Source organism: Aulonocara stuartgranti (assembly GCF_965226115.1).
Source record: "Aulonocara stuartgranti genome assembly, chromosome: 22".
Lineage (NCBI taxonomy): Eukaryota > Metazoa > Chordata > Actinopteri > Cichliformes > Cichlidae > Aulonocara > Aulonocara stuartgranti.
Genome location: NC_138957.1, coordinates 30850537 through 30868403, shown reverse-complemented (window position 1 = coordinate 30868403; position 17867 = coordinate 30850537). Strand labels below are relative to the sequence as shown.

Below are 17867 nucleotides of genomic sequence, written 5' to 3'. Positions count from 1 at the left end.
TGTTCTCATCTGGTGTCCCGTACCACCTGATGCTCTTATAAACGCTTAAATCTTAGTTTGAAAAAGAAATCTAATGTTTTGCATTATTAAAGAAATCATTGTTGTAAAGTTTTGCAAGCTGGGAGAAAGGTGTTCAAGCCACATTCCCATTTTAGATTTTACATGCATAATAAAGGCGGACGTGGCGTGAATCACTGCAACACTTGCAGTGTGTTGCAGCATGATTCACCAGCAAACCCACAAAAACTATAATCTCCAAAGTGCAAAAGTTTAGTTCTTATTTTGTCGAGCTTGCAGGAGCATTTTATATGTTTTTTACATCCACCGGGTTGGCTGTTTTTAAACTCAGGCCGGCGTTGTTTTCCACCTGCCTCTGTCTTGTCTCTTAGCAGCATCTGTGTTAAGAAGCTTTCAGAAAGGTGTCGGGCTGTTCTGTATAATCAACATAGCAATCAGCGCCACTCTCCCCGACATACACACACACACACACACACACACACACACACACACACACACACACACACACACACACATGGAGCGCACTGAGGCTAGCTGGCGTCAGGCCAGAGCATCAATAAAGCTAGTGTGAGTTTGAGAGCCATTTAAGGACCATTTCGCCCCAGACCTACAATCCTCCATACTGCTCACTACAGCACCTTGGTGACCATCAGGCTGACCCTGTGGAAGAAGAGATAGAAGAGAGAAGCGGAGAGTGGGAAAGAATGGGCAGAGGCAGGACTGAAGAGAGGGGCAAATTGTGATGGAGAAATTGTGAATGAAAGTGGGAGTGAAAGAAGAGAGGCTGCAAAATTGCTGAGAGAGGGAATTAGGAAATAATGGAGGGAGAGTTAAGGAAAGTGATGGTGAGGGAGACTGAGAGACAAAGAGCAGCTCGGGTTTTAACCAATATAATAAAAAAAAAAAAAAATGCTCAAGAAATATTTTACACCTGGCTATAGTGTTAGATCAGCTTCTCAAACTTTTTGAGGATTCCTAATGCTTCTTCAACAAAGCTGCGTCTGTATAAATCACTTTAAGTAATTATATGTGAAAGCAAAGTGTTTCACAATAAAGCCAAAAAGCGCATAAAAAATTGGAAGTCCTGCTCAGTGAGAGAACATTTCAAAAGCAAAAAGGAAAGAAAGAAACAAGGGGTGAAGAGTGAAAACATCCTAAAACTTTTAAAACTAATAACATTAGACAATCATTTCACTAGTTTCTGCTGATCCAAAGATAACTTGCAATTCTTGTGTTGTTTGATGTAAATTTCCCCCTGATAGAGTTACTACATCTCAGTATTACAGTGCAGTTTTATCATTTATAGCAAAGTTTGTTTTGAGGACTATAGATCATTAAATCCCGGGGCTTTGCAGGCCTTACTTTGACAAGTACTATATTAGGACATTTTTCATTTTGCTAACCTTCTTGGATGCGAGTTGATTGCAGTTGTTTAGAGAGTGTTGGAAAAATACAGAAGTCAGGTCATCTTCAGTCATTTTCTTTTATCCAAGGAGGCCTGACCCTCTGCTGCAGATCTGCAGTTTCTGGGAGTCCTTGTAATGTTTCTATTTTTGCTTTTTTTCTTATTGTTTCTAGTTTAGCATTAAGATTTTGTCTTTAGCTTAGCTTTGACTTTAGGTTGCTGTTAACCATTAATGTAGTTGTGATTTACTTTTATGATGCACAGTTTCTTTTACCACATTTTAGCATTTCTGTTCTTAGTCCTTTCTTTGTTGTCTAAGTGAGACAGGTGTTTTAGGTGTCTTTGATCCAGATGTGGTTTCCTGGTAATGTAATATTCACAGACACACAGACACAAACACAGGGCTCTGAGGATCTTTAGTTTCACTGCTTTTGTTCCATCGTTTTCCTTCATCCTGGACTCTCACCTTCATCGGCATCCCTCCATCACAAGCCCTTCCCGCTCCTCCGGTTTTGCTGCCATCTTAAATCCGACCATCACAAGTACACTTGTACTTATTGATCTCCTTACGCTCACTTCCTCAAATAGATTACATGCCAAGTCATCAAATGCCCACCCGTCATTTTCATTAACATTTTTACTATCTCTCTGTTAGATCCATCGACCTCATCCCTCACCGTGAGATTTCTTGCCAGTCATCTGCTCTCTGCCACCTCTCCCTCTCACTCCTCCCTCATCTTGCTTTAATTCATTTTCTCTTTTTATCTCCTCGTAATACTAATTTTTTCATCTGTCGCGTCTCTCCTGAATCCCTCACCGGTTCGACTGTCTCCAGCTATCCCTCTTTCCTTTGCCCTACATCCCTCTCTCCCTCCCTCCTTTCCTCCCTCACTATTGATCCAGCCATAGTTTTCTGTCTTCTCTGAGCTGGCTGGCTGGCTTTAATCAATATAGATAATTGTCTGCTTTCTCTTCATGCCAAACACGCTGTTTTTTCTCAATGAATCCAGGTCTTTCCCCTGCGCTACCCGCCTGCCCCTCCTTCCTTTCCTCCGCACGGGAATCCCTCCGTTAATGACAGGAGATAACCTGCTTTCCTTACCGATTTTCTTTTTACCTCCCCCCTTCTATCCCTCTCCCCCCCTCTCATTCCCTTGTTCATTGATTACCGTGAGATATCACCCCGTGTGCCCCGTCAACAGATGTAAACACACCGGGCCACGTGGCTCGCCTCTGTGTACAAACGCACGCTGCTGTGCAAATATTCAGATTTACAAATGCGCTCCAACTTAGACCAACACACGGCCACCGACGGCAACGAGAGACATCCTGAAATTATGCAGCCACAGCAGCCACAAGTGACCAATAATGTGCTTCTGAACCAATGAAGTGGCATTATTCCATTTACAAGTCATTAAGAAGATTAAAAAAAGATTTTTCCACAGCTCTTTGTCTGATATAAATTAGTGCTCATAACAGTTTCATGACAATAATATTGGAAATATACTTTTGAAGCATCAGAAGGATTAATTCCAGTCCAGCCAGCACAGTCAAAACCACATAAACATTAGGTGGTTTTTATAGATTATAGATCATAATTCCTCAAGCAACCAAGATAACGATGCAGTGCAGACGTGATCTTTTTTAAGGGATATTTGTGTTAAGCATAATATACTTTTTTCTTCATTTATGACAGATAATCTAAAATATTCTAATATATGCGTTTGTTTTTTAAATAATTTTTAAGCTAAAAGAAGTTGAGCCATTTTTATCGTCACTTTGGTCAGTGATGTATCTGCAGCCGTGAATCTTTCTACTCTGAGTCTGTTGTTAGCCTTGGATCACTGCAACACAGACAGCAACACACGACTTTCCATCATCATTCCCAGAATAATGGGCAACTTTCTGTAAAGAACTGTGAAAATTTATATGACAGCTAGATTGACAAGTTCATACTAGGATGCATGTTTTTAATTAAAACTATCACAGCGGTTTGTGTAAATATATATGAGTGGAGCTGTAAATGACACCGCTTGGTCATTTGAAGGTGAAGTGAGCAGCTCTCATTTCAGGCGATCAGTCGGTTCGTGCAGATGTGTCAGCTCCAACGTCCTGTTTTTCTTCTCACACGTCTCTGCTCTGATATGTGAATCTATTTCTATCTAACTCAGGATTCACCAAAATATGTCCAATTATTGCACCAAAAAATGTGTTGATAATTAATGTGTTACGGTCATCAAGACTGTTAAACTCAGAAATAAAATGACTCTTTAATATAACTTTAATAATGAAATAATTTCCAAGGTTCGTTTGTAGGATGTTTTAATTATGTAGTTGTAAAACAGCTGGTGCAAACATGCATTAAATATTCTCGTACACCACTGAGGTGTCATGCATGCCAGAACTGTCCCCACCAAAGGGTCCAATTCAGCCCAGTTTCTGCTCCATAAAGTGGTAAAACTACAAAACTAGTTGCTTACTGATTTTTGTTCCTGGTGTGAGACGGACTGTCAGTGTGCTACAAAAGAAACAGTTTGAATTCTAAAACTTCTTGTTTACCTACACGTCTCTGCATGTAACGGCTGTTCTTACAGATCCACTGTGACGTGGAAACGGCATGCTCTCTGAATATGGAAAAACTTGACATTGCTGAAATTCATGAATTTTCTACTTATTTTTCTGAAAGCGTCTGAGACCGTTAAGCATCCTTAAATGTGAAAATGTGACAGTTTTCAACAAGAACTTCTTTAAGCTTATCAGAGAAGTGAAACATTTAGAAGATGCATTTTATTTGTTTTTCCTCCAAACTGGACACAGTAACTAAAACTAGTTATTTTGACTATGTTGACATTGTTTTATGTCTGTAAGTATCTGCAGTTTGTTAAGTTAAACTGCTTGAATGGTTTGATTTTCATTAGGTAGTCTGATTACATTTTCCTAGGATCTTTTTTTAGTTGATTTGTGGAGATAAACTAATAAGGGTAAGACTTAAATGCTATCCTACTCTGAACAAATTGTGGAAAAATAAAAAGTATAAGAGCTCAAACAAGGGTTCATATGATCACTCTTTAGTGATTACATCTCTCTGTGTAGAAAGATTAACCTATAAAACCTGGAAAACACATCAGTCCTTTTTTTCCACTCAGCTGTTTGTGGTGAAACCAGACCTGTGCAAAAAAATGGAAAAAAAAGCAACCATCAGAAACATGCACAATACAGCCGCTCCCTAACAGCATGGAGCCCTGGCATCCACACAATTAGACACTATAGGGGGGTATGGCAAGGCCAAGCTATAATTACATAGCACTATGAAGCCGATGGTTGTGAGGGGACGGTGGAAGCAAAGGGTAGCGTGTTCTCTGTACTACACTGCATTGTGACATGAGCTGCCGCATTGAAAGCAGGCCTTGCAATAGTGCTTCATTAGTATGAATAGAGAGGTGAGAACTTTGAGCATGTGAATATAAATACTGTTGATACGTGTGGCGGGAGGGGTGCTATGCAAGGTCACATGGTTAATAAAGCAAACAAACGTGTTTAAATGCACACAGAGGTGCTTTAACAAAGAGGAAAAGTAGGACTGGATGCAAAAAGGAAATCTGCATCGTATGTTTAAGCCTCTAAAAAACAAAAGATAAAGGCCGAGGAACGAAAAGCAGAAAGGAAAACTATTACACAGAACACAAACAAGGCTGTGTCCCGTAACGAGGTTCATTCAATAACATAAACACGGATGATCGTTGGCATTAAGACGGGAAAATAAAAGAAATCGTCGAGCGCAGAGGAGAAGAGGAAGCGGCGTGCACTTTTCCTTATCTCGCGCTCACTCGCTGCCTGCTCTGTAACTTTGCTCACCACTGAGAGACCAACTCCAACCGCAGCTTTTTCGGCCATTTTGAGCTTGATGTGTACAGCACGTTTGTGCACGTGCGCGCCTGTGTGTGTGTGCGAGCGTGTGTGTGTGTTTGTCTATACGTGTACATGTGTGCTTTGTGTCTGTGTGTGGAAGTGTGCTGGTGCAGAGAGAATGGACCCTTATCCAATTTGTACTGGTCAGTAGTGTGAAATGGTGGTAGGTCAGTCAGCCAGGCAGGGTTTGTGTGTGTGTGTGTGTGTGTGTGAGTGTGAGAGTGTGTGTGTTTGTTTGTTTGTGTGTGTATATTTAGGAAAGAATGGTCTGAATTGCAAAAAACACTGGTGGAGGTCCAGCATGTGCCGGCGAGCTTTCATCTCTGAAACCAGGGTGCACACACACACACACAACACGCACATACAAATAAAGGAGATGATTATAGCACACATAATGAGAAAATACGTATTGTAAGGCATGTTGTTGTAGTGAAAAGTAAATGGCATCATGCTGGCATCCCTTTTGTGTGGTATAATCTCAGTGACACACACACACACACACACACATATACACACACACATTCCACCCACGGCACAAAAAAATAAAAAGACTTTTCCCTTAAATTGGTCGTTATTGTATAGTCGACCCCCTATGGATCTGATCCATATGACGACACAGACACACACGCATGCACCTATCCTCTCTATGGTTGTTTCAATTATCTCTGCTCTGGAAGCCTGTAATCGCGCGCGCTTGCTGCCTCGCTGATGTGATTATTTTCGGCATTTTTAAAAAAAATTCCGTCTCTACTTTCAGGCGTTGCAGCAATTATCAAAGCTGATTTAAGGAATTTTAATTTGAAATAATTCCCTTTTTCGCTTTAATAAAATATTTTTGCCTATAAAATAGTGAAACTGATGTGTTAGGCAGGGAAATAAAACGTTTTTCACCTGAAAGAAGCAACCTTGGTATACGGTGAGCTGTTATTGTCTTTTTGTTGTCGCCGTTGCTGTTTTCTAAAGAGTTAATTAAAGTCTGAATAAAATGTAAAAAGAAAAAGAAATCGCCTCATTTATGACATATCCTCAGAAAAATAAAACAAAGTGAAGAAGAGCGTTTCCAGACCTGCGTTAACGCCAAAGAAGATCCCTCGTGATCTGGTCAAACAGCAGGGCAGCAGGTGATTTGCAGTGCCTGAAAAAGGTTACAGAGTGCACAAACAAACTCGTATAGCGCGCATAAAGCATACACTCACACACACTTGATGACTCACAGTGGCTTAGCAGGACTGCGGTCATTGTCTACATCTGTAATTGTGTGTGTTTTTGTACATATATATATGTGTGTGTGTGTGTGTGTGTGTGTGTCAATGTGTCATTTGGTGAGTGAACATAAGTGGGTCTGGGGCGGTCTGTTGATGGAAGGAGTGTAAAAATAGAGAGATAACAGCCACTCTGCAGAGAAAGAGTTGAAGGAGGAGAGGGGGTCAGAACACGGTGGCCTTGAGCACCCATTTTTCCCCTCCAGCCGTCCATCCGACCACCTCTCTCTCTTCCTCCCTCTCTCCATGGCTGGCACGCCGATTCGTTCAGCCCACCTCAACAAAATGGAATTTGTTAAGTGGAAGGAGGCGACGGTGGCCAGGAGGTTACAGATCTGGGCGATTGACCGTCCCCAATCCCAAACCCCAAATCTGTGGAAAAGCCTCGAAGGAAAACATTTGATTTGTTGATCATTGATCTCTCTCTTTTTTTCTTTTTTTTATCGCTGCTGCTGCTGCTGATGATGTTTTTACACTGTCACTACAGATCTTCATCCTTTCTTCATTATAAACTATAAAAACAACATCTGCTGGACAAGATTTTTAAAAAAATCCTAATACTTTAAAAAGGAGTTAGTTTTTGTACACTCGTGTTAACTAATCTTGTGGGTTTTATCCTCTTCCTTGACCTGCTGTTGATTAAATTCCACTTCATGCTTTCTGGACAAAAGTCGGCGCCAAATTTTTTTTTTGTTAAAGTAAATTATTCATGACAGATAACAATTTTTGCATATAGAAAACTTTCATTGTGTTGTGCCAAAGTTGAGAATTCTCTGTTGTACTTTCTGCTCATCACTTACAGAAAAAAGATGAAAGTCAGGATTAAAAAAATTCATCATTTTTCAGGCCGATCTATCGGTTTTTGTGTCCCTTGATGTTTAAGGTGTTGACGTTGACCGTGAACTGCAGCATTTCTGGTGTGAGTCAGGTCGGTGACCTTTGTTTCCTGTTTTCCTCACTGATTTCCTGTCATCTCTCTTTAATATCATGATCCATTAAAGCCTTAAAATATCCGGAAAAATAATCACGCTGCGATCGTTCTGTTTCTGTTTGGGATTATATTTCATTTAATGCTTAAATGATTTTAAAAAAGGAAAGTAAACTAGATATTTTCAGTATTTTAGGAGCTGTAACTCTGTGTAGGCTCCTTTCGATTTAACGCCCAGCTGCTCCAGCATCCAAATGTAAACTGCGGCTGCAGCTGCTTGTAATGAATCTGTATAACTGTGACTAAAAAAGGGAGTCATCTGCCCCCTTGTCTGTCCAACAGCCCTGTGCCCCTGGAAACACTGGGAAGGTGGGCGCACAGTAAGAGGGCACGGGGGGGGGGGGCAAATAATACCACTCGACTTCCCCTCCTCCTTCGCCCCCTTCCATCCCGTACCTCCATCCCCAGGGGTGATTTCAGAACCTGCATCCCCATCCCATCTTATCCTTAAATTCGGAATCTGCCCGGAGCATCCTGATCCCTGCCTGCTGGAACTGAGGATGGTCACGCTCCCAGATTAGGGATTTCTGATGCAACTCCGGTCAGGACAGCAGCTCAGCCCTGCAGCTTGGGATTGTGTTTGGGCAAAGTGTGTGTTTGTGTGTGTGCCTCTTCATGTGAGGTGCTGCTACATGTGAGCGTATTCGTGTGAGTGTTGCTGCTCCAGGCGAATGCGTTTCACCTCTGCTTGTGGAAAGTCTTCGTGTTTTCATTCACTCTCATTTACACTCCGTTCTCGGCGCGAGGCTTTCCGTGTTGTTTGGGTGCGTTGATGTTGCATGCAAGTAAATAAAAGCCACCGCGCTTCGTCTCTTGACCTCTCAAAACAAGAAAAGGAGAACGCATTTTTAAAAGTGAAGGGGTGGGGGGGGGAGAAAGAAGAGGGAAGGGTGTGTTTGGCTGGTGTGAGGTGAGGAGGGGGGCTGAAGGCAGGAATCGGCGGCCTCTGCGAAGGGGCCTCCAGCGTGCGCGGGTCTGGCTACCCCCTCTGCGGGGCCCCGATCGATACAAACTCAGAGCAATAAAGCTTTCCCCCTGTCATCTCCACAGAATACAAAGCAGACCGGGGAAGGGAAGGGTGGGGAGCAAGGGATGGGGTGCTGGGGAGGGAGAGGAGCTGTTCCGCTAGCCACACCAATTTCCTAACCCCCCTTTTCACCTCTTTCTTCTTCTTTTCTCTCCCCAATTTTCAACCCTAACCATAAACCACCTCACCCTCCTCCTTCCCATACCTTCTTCTCCTGCCACTACTTCTTCTTCTTCTTCTCCCTCTCCGTCCACAGCCGATTCGACTGACGCACTGCCTGTATTTTATAATTAATGCTGTTTGAATAAATACGCTTAATAATTCATCGTTGTTATTTAAGGAGCGATTGATGGATTGACTGAGAGAAAGTGTAAGAGAGAAACAGAGCAAAGATCATATCTGGGGAAAAGGACAGAGAGGAAACGACTGCAGCACCGTGCGATGAGCGAGAGAGAGAGAGGGGTTTAAATAGAGGGGGGAAGGTGCTGTTAACTGAGAATGGGGATGGGGTGATGGTCATAGACGAAGGGGGAAGGGAGTAGAGGTATTACACTGAGCGAGAGATGGATGTGTCGATGGAGAGAAGCTCAGTGGCGAGGAAGGTGGGGGGGAAATAAGGAGAAGATGGAGGTAGGGGGGATATTTAACAGGACAGGAAAGGAGAGGACAGGAAGGGGTAAAGAGGTCAAATAAGCGCTCTGTTTAATTGGAAGCCAATTTAAGTCGGGTCCAATCGATAAACCTGTAAACCTCGCCGTCTATCGGCTCGCGGCACGCACTATAGATCACCGGGACTGCACGGCTGGAGGAGAGGATGGCGGCCTGGTTTCGGCGCACCTCATTCAGTCACTCCTTCATCTGTTTGCACTTGTAGAGCCAGCAGACCTTTCCCTGTTTGTAAAGAAAGCAATAAGATGAGAGGTGGAATCACAATTAAAGGTGCGCGCAGTTCATCACAGTGACAAAAACAAAACGAGGGTTTTAGTGGATTTACAGGCTTTTTTTTTCTGCGCTGGGATTTTCACCCCGAATCCAAATACTCCAAACATAAATATCCCCGCGGTCACATGACAACCTCATAACTCCAAATTGAAGGATAATATGATCTTCTATGGGTGGAGAAAATTCTGCCATCCTTGGACTTATGAGATCCTTTCAGCCCCCATCGGATAAATGTGGTGGTCAAGCCGAAAACGAGACGGCAGGATTTTGGCTCGGATTCAGTGCTGAAATAGCTGTAGCACAAATAAGAATGAAAACCAGTTGATCCCGAGTCTTTGTGTCTGTATTTTAGACATATACCTGCTCCTGTTGCAGTATATTTTTTTTCTTGTAGCTGAGCTAAATTTCTAAGCATTTTAATCAACATCAAATCCAACAAATTTTGCGGGGAAGCAAAAACACATTCTCTGCATTTTAAGGAGGAATAAATACGAATATGATTTTATTCCTGACTCTTTTCTTGTGACAAGTTTATATACAAAGATGGAGACGATGCGGTCCAGGTCAGTTTGGACGTGAAACCTGCACATTTCGCCTCCACGGCCTTTATTCGTCCTTTTTTTTTTCTTCTTTCTTGCACCGTCTCATTTTTTGGTCATCTTTCTGTCCACTATGTTGGTTCATTTTGTCATCGACTGTGTTGCACACAATCTGCCCCCTCCCTCCTCATCCAATCACTCTCACACGCGTGCACACACACACCATCAAGGCAAGGCTGTGTATCTTTGTTAGCCCAATTGTCACTATCTTTCCCCTCCTGCTATTTCCTGTGAAGATGCTCTGTCACACTGCAGCTCAGTCTGTTCCACACATCTGTTTTATAAATTTTTTTTCTGTATTTGTGCCGCACTCGCCTGTAATTTCTTTCTCTTTCATTGCCATTATCACCCATGTTTGACATTTTTTGTGTTGCTTCTTCCTCCGTTGTTGTTTCCCTTTTAATATCTACACTTAGTTATTTCTTAGCATCTCTGTCCCAGCATCCCTTCACTCACCCATTCACATGCGCCTGCTCTTTCTAGCCACAATTCCCTCTTTTTCTCTAAATTTCTCTTCAGCAGACCTCATTATTTTTTCCACTTTCAGCCATTATACCCACATCCCTACATTTTTGCTACCTGTTCATCGTGGATTTTTTTGTCATTCATTTGTTTTTACTCTCGCTTCTCGCGCGTCTTCCCTTCTGTCCCATCGCCATCGCCATCTCTCTGTTCTCACCATCACCACCCTGCAATTTTTTGTCCCTTTACTCCCGTTGTTTTCTCGCTTTGAAACCATCTCTGTCATGTCTCTCAGCCTCCCCTATTATCCACCAAAATTCCCCAAAATGTTCACCCTCTGCTTATTGTCTTCATCCTTCTAGCTCATTTGTTTCCACCCCCCTCCAACATCCTCCTGTTCCTCCCTCATCCTCTCACCTCCATCTTTTACCCCAATGCAGGGATTCTGGAAAAGGAAGTAACACCCAGTGGCCATTTCCTCTATCACCTTGTCCTCCCTCCCTTTATTTCTCTGTTTCCATCCCTGCGTTGTGCTCCTTGGGGAGGGCAGTAATAATGGTGGAGAGAAGGAGAGAGGGAGGGCGGTGCGATTATTGTCTTGTCGGGAGTCAGAGGAATCGATCGGCACAGAAATATGTGGTGCGAGAAAGAGGTACTGTATCGGATATAATAAACACTCTGGAGACATATTCGGAAAGCGCTCGGCCTCGTGCTCGCGCTCACATACATGCATACAGCTGCACACACACCCGTGTAATCGCTCTGACTCGTGCGCGCACACATGCAAGGTGCACAGAACATCATACGAATGCAGTACTTTCCAGTTGTGCGTAAACTCAAACATGAATCACTAACAAATCTTTGTCTACACAAAACATTACTCGTTTATTCTCAGGGAGCACTGAGAAAGCAGCATCGTCACTAAATATACCTAAGGATGAATATTATCTTACAGATGAGCCTCACTAAACCTATTTTTTTTTAAGAGAAGTCGTTGATATCACTAAAAAAATACTCAAAGTAGCTCATCTTTTGTGTTTAAATGAAATTGGAACAATAAAACGTGTTTTTAAAGCCCCCAAAAAGCCAAAAATATCCTGATTTATCTTAATCTGTTAGGATTTCCAACCAAAAACCTCAGTGATTACACAGTCTTTGCACATTACTTGTTTGGTTCTGGTTTAACCCTCTTCTTGCCTGACTGTGATAAAATGTGAACCTCACCTGGAATAAAAAAAGCACAAATAATCCTTTAATACGTACTGTTAAAGAGTAAACAGCAGTGGAGACATTAGCATGCACCACTTTGTTTGCCTTACACAAAGTCTCAGCTACAGGCAGGGAAACATGTTTATTCTTAATGATTAACACTCTCACAGGTACACACAAAACATGTGAGCTATGCACACACACGCTGCACACACATACACACATGCACGCACTGTGATCTTTCATTGCTGTTGCCTGGCAACGGGTCTATGTGTCCTGTGCTAGCAGAGCGCTGTCCAGTGGTGCCATGACCGCTGCAGCTGACCACTACTGAAGGAGAAGGGGAGGCAGGGAGGGCGGGTTACAGAGATCACGCAACAACAACAAAAAAAAGTGAGGCCGAGAATACAACACTGGGGCAAATAAGAGTTTTAATGATGCTAACATTGCACCGAGACAGAAATAATCTGTGTTTGCTGGACAGTGTTAATGTGAAAACCACTAATAATTTGTCAAAGTAGCACCTCACTGGGAAGGTAAAAAAGGAGAAGAGGCTAATACTAGGAAGCTAAGACTCTTAGCAGTACCATCCTGAAAACTAAATAAGACCTAAAATACTGAGAGATGTGCAAAAGTAGTGAAATAACAGAGAAACGTGAAGATTTTCAGTTTAATTCACTCTTCAGGTTTAGTATAAAATAGCCCGGATACTCATCAGGCTTGTAGCGGTGTAGAATCAAGTTTTAACAATTTTTAGGGGCGTGTGTGAAAATTTGATAGAGGCTTTTTATAAAATAAGATTAATCTGTAATTTTTAAAAATTCGTGAAATAACTTAAATTGTGTTTTTGTGATATTTCTCTAATCGTGAATGAAGTCAGAGTGAAAATGCTTAAAACTTTTTAATTCAGACAGATGCATATAGAAGTCTGTGAGATAATAACTCCACGACCTCACTTGATTTTTTTGTCTTTTTGTGGCCTCAGTCTCTGGTTTCAAGTTGAGGCTACAAAACAGGACTGATGTCATGGTGGCTCCTTCCATCTTTATATATATATGTAGTCTACGGGGTGAAGGAGGGGGTCTGGTCTGGGTGAGTGGGCTTTTGCAAACAAGATTTCCAAGATCTAACTCACCTTCAACCACAAAAATAGCTTTCACATAATCCACCAGCACGTTGAATTGTTTTGAGGAAGCTCAATAAATATTTGAGACTTTAAAGGACAGCATAGGATTGAAGATGGCGTAAGTGGGGGGTTATATTCTTAGGGAGAGGTGGGGAATGTGAGGGCAGAGACGGGATGTTAGAGATTAAATTTGACAGAGAGAGGCAGGAGGGAATGAAGGAATTAGGGTAAGGCAAACGAGTCGACGGGTTCGGACGGAGGGGGGAAGGTTAGACGAGGAAGTTCAAGTGAGATGTTGCAGCTGAGGGAGAAAAGGAAGAGGGGAAATGAAAAGAGATCAGAATAAATCAAGGTTGGACTCATTGGAGGACAAAGTAAGGTGAGGGACAAAGTGCAGGAGCAGGGATGCAAATAGGAGGCTGGAACACAGTTTGTGTTTGAGTGTCGGGGTAGCAGTAAAAGCAGCAGGCATTGCTGTGTCTTTGCACTAAAATATGATCACCGGTTATCTAAAAACAAGCATTTTCTAGTGAAATATGAGTGAGAAATCACTGTAGAGCAACATAATGTGTTTGCTTGCTGTAGGACTGGCTGAAAAATGCCCGTATTGATATTTTAAGAGTAAGTATGTTGTGAATTTAGTTTTATTTTAGCTTCACATTAAACCTGAATTCTTGTGTTTTATTCTCAGAAGAACTTGAAGAGTGTGAATCAATTATTCCAAGTTAAAACTAATCAGAAATGTGGATTTTTGTGATATTTTCCTGACTGGAAAACATATCTGGGGCCTGATCAACCACACAAAATAAATGTAAACCATAAAAGAAGTAAAATATCCTCTGTGCAGTTATTTGACCGTCTCATTTCTTTGCTTCAGTATTCAGTTCCCTAACTTTGCTGTTACAGTCCACAGCATCTCTGCAGCAGCTTCACAGCTAATATAAAGCAAAATGCATTCTCATAAAATGCAAACATCTGTGTGCTCATCCTCTGAGCTCCATTCTTTGGGTTGTGTTTGTCTTCAGCTGCGTGATAGTCATTAAAATTAGACATAAAGCTGTGTGTTTGCGAGAAATGTAGTCATGTATAGGCAGCACAGTAGACCGTGCTGTGATGGCAGATGTTCCTACTTTGAGTTAAAGACAGTGTATTTTTAAGAAGGATCAAAAGAAAAGAAGTAAAACTTTTAAAGGAGACCTGAATTTGTACTTTTATGGTTTTGACAACAAACATGACCATTATTATGAAAGGCGGATGAACAAAAGCAGAAGAGTGGAAGCTAATCAGTGTAATCAAGAAATAAATGTTAGTTACTCCTCTAGACTTTCCATCTACAACCATTTGCTTCTCTTGAATGTGTCAGATATCCTTTATTTGGACTTACGGCAATGCCAAGAAACCTTTCAGTTTAAGAAACAGAGCTCTAAATTTTTTATTTTTCTTATTATTTTAAACAACTTTTTTGAAGCGCTCCTGCGTCTTTATAATTTAAAAGTTGCTCGTACACGCTACCTGTGTTAAGGTTTTGTTGCAGATAATAGAAAAGTAAAGTTTAAAGAGAAAAACTTAAAGCGTGTGCGCGTGTTTGGCTGTGTGCTGCGTTCATGCTTCTGCCTCATCGGCTTCATTTGTCACGATGTAGCTGACATTACATTTTTCATCATTACAGCAGTTGCAGATTTGCTCGTTGGTGCTGCGGGTGTGTTTGTTTGGCGCTGAATGTGATGGGGGACAGGTGGAAAAGGCAGGCGCCAGGCAGCTTGTTTGTGTTTGACTGCGAGGCGGGAGGTGGCCGAGACCATGTGCCTGACCTTTGACATCCACACGCCAAACGGCAGCGGCATATACATACACACACATGAACCCACGCGCCGTCTGTCACAGGCCCCTGACAGGCGTGACCAAGGCGGGGTGGGTGGGCAAAAAGAAGGTGGAGGGAGGCAGAGGGAGAGGAGGCTGAGTGTAGGACCCCTCCAGCCATCCTGCACCCTCTCTTCCCCTCTCTCTCTCTCGGTCCTTCTTTTCTAATTCCCTGACAGTGACCCTGTGCCCCCCCCCTCCTTTCCCGCTCACACACACACACACAGGGGCAGGCTGTCCATGTCAGCCCCACAAGACAGATACATCATCTGCCCAGTGGCCCCTCTTCCTCCCCCCTTCTGTTATTAGCACTGATAGGATGAGTAAGGAGGGATTGGGATGGGAGGGGGTCTACCTTACATCCATGCAACTGCTGTTAAACTGCCTCAGGGTGGAGGAGTGTGCTGGGGTGGTGGTCACTATAACTTGGAATGAAATTTTATTCCTAAATCCGCTAATATTGCCATTGTTACAGGAAAAACACTCAAAACCAGAGCTGGGTGGGGGGTGGGGTAGGGTGGGGTATACATGTGCAGATTGCAGATGTAGAGACGTGTTCGTTTGTATAATGCAGTTTGGTTTAAAACATGCTCTCTGATGTGCACTGGACATCTGTGACATTTGGGGTTCAGGCTGTTTGATTTGTTGGCATACATGAGGACGAATAAGGATGGATGGTTGGTTGGGGGATGGGGGGGTTAAAAGTCTCCATGACCAAAGGGGTTAGGGCCAGTTGAGGCGTTATGAGGAGGGGGCTGATAAAATGATTTTATGGGATCCCTTTCTTCATATCCTGAGAGGATGAAGGAGCCCGGAGTGGTAACGTGCGTGTTTGAAGTGGAGTGTATTAATTTAACTCCGTGTTTGAATTAAATGGGGGCGGCGGCGTTTTAGTGAATTGTATTTTGACACAGAGCTTTTCTGAAGGTTCGGCTGTCTTTGTCGTCGTGGTGATAGTAACAACATTACATATGGGTGTGATTAGAGAAAGCGGTGGTATTAGTAATGTTACACTTTTTAAACTGTCCAAGGTTAAATGTTGCATCAAAAAGAATTTCTCAGATATGAAATATATGAAAATAGTAAGTTTGATTAACAGTGTTGTGCTGGGCTTATTTAATCAAACGGATAAATGAAAAGGATTTTTTTAACACCATTTTTAAAGTGCCAACCTTACAAAGAAGACATTTTTCTGAATTTGTTACTGGAGGTGACATTTCTAACTAAAAACCATCTGATTCAGTTAATTGAAGATGAAATATTTCTTCATGTTTGGGGATAAATAAATTCAAGTGCACTTTTAGTTTTCTGAATGGTCCGGCTGCTCACTGACAGCAGGTCTTTGCCCCTTTAAAACACGTCTTTCTACCTCTCAGTTATTATCTACAAATGAATACAAGAGTCACTTTTTATACACCTCATTAGTGTGTGTGCTGTGCTTGTTACACTAACACACACATCTACCGGCTCCCGCAGAGGATGTCTTAGAGAGTGCTGCCCCCAACTGGGCCCTTTATGCAACTGCAGGATCTCTCCTGACTAAACACTTCCAAAGGGGTGTTTACTTGTTTTCTTAATAATGGTGGGATGATCATAATAACATAAAAATTTTGAAGACTTGTTCTTGCATCATTTCTAAAATGTAATTTAGGCAAAAAGTGACGTTCAGGTTGAATTTGATTCTAATCTACAATTTCACAAAGATCTTAAGAAATAAATACAACCCAAGAACTGTTAAACAGATATCTGTTATTAGAGTTTTTCTTTTTCTCTTTCACTCATCCTTATATTTAATCTTCTCTTTTTCAGCATTTTCTCAGCATAACCCCTGCTTCCTCCTTTTTTCCTTGCCCTCCACCATCTTTTTAGCACACTTGAAATTGTTCGTGACCCTTCAGTATAATTCCCAAAAGGCCTTCCTTTGTTTTTTTAAAGTGTTCAATCATGTCCTCTCCCACACTCTCAGAGAATAATGTGGACCTTTAGGGTAAAAAGTGCTCGTCATTGGGCCGATACCCTCAAAGGTGCTGCTGTTGTACCCTTGACAGGGAGGCTTACGCTGTGTTTTGTGGCTTAGGACCAGTTTACATTACTCTAATGTAATGATGCAAAAATTGACCTTTTTGAAAAAAAATAATTTTCATTCAGCCTAGATATAGTGTAAAATCTTAGATTTTGACTGTTAAATCAATATTTGGCCTTTTTTTTTTTTAACTGAACATGGTCTCCTGATATTACATTTAGATATTACAACCTCATAAAGATCCACATATTTATCTGGAGCTCATGTAATTATCCCTGGGGGGAGGGAGGGGGGTTACTTCTGAAGACTGAACCTGTAGGGACAGGAGGGAAGTTGTGTATTTAGGATATGTCTATTACACAGAGGGGAAACAATATGGTTGCGGATGTCAGCTGTGTTTTTATGTGGTGTACTTTGATTATTTTCCCTGTTGTGCTTCCTGTCAGTTGCATGAACTTTGTGCTGAAGACAAAGCAGATTTAGTGCATTGATTCACTTTAACCTCAGAGTTGGAGCTCCTGCTTACTGCCATTATCAGCATACATCCTTTCCAGTTAAACCGATGCCATAGATGAGACGGTTATTATGAAAGTCCTGAGCACAAGAGAGAATATTAATTTAAAAAGTGAAAGACAGAAGTTAAGTGCAGGGGGTGAAAGCGTGTTTTTTTTCAAGAAGGCACCGAGTGATGCTGAGTAATGTCTGGTGCTCAGGTAAGCACTTCGGGTGGCGTTGTTCTTCCTGGACCAATTACTACTGCAGTCCCAGAAGTGGCCACAAACTGAAGGAACAGCAGAGGTAGTTAGGATGATACCTGCCATGAAACGTCCCGCTTCCACCTCCTGGGTCAATAAAGTTTACATTTAAAGAGCTAAATTAGAGCATAAACAACTTTATGCTGGTGGGGCATAAAGTTGTTTTGCTTAGCAGAGATTTTGTCTTGCCTGTGTCCAGGATACAAAACAAGATGAAATGAAAGTCTCATTATTTCTGTGATTAAATGCTTTTTTTTCTTCAAGCATACAACAACTTATTCT

General features: G+C 42.0%; 1 protein-coding gene across 10 annotated transcripts in view; it reads left to right on the top strand.

The window, feature by feature from the left end:
• The window catches only part of pou2f2a (POU class 2 homeobox 2a), an 81516-nt gene that overhangs the window by 48729 nt on the left and 14920 nt on the right, over nucleotides 1–17867 (top strand). The window contains exon 1 of one of the 10 annotated variants that reach the window (XM_082521325.1): nucleotides 11240–11264. The exons of the other annotated variants lie outside the window; for them this stretch is intronic. The gene's annotated coding sequence lies outside the window, so the exon portion shown is untranslated. Of the gene's footprint in view, nucleotides 1–11239; nucleotides 11265–17867 lie in introns of those variants that run through there. 10 annotated transcript variants of the gene reach the window in all.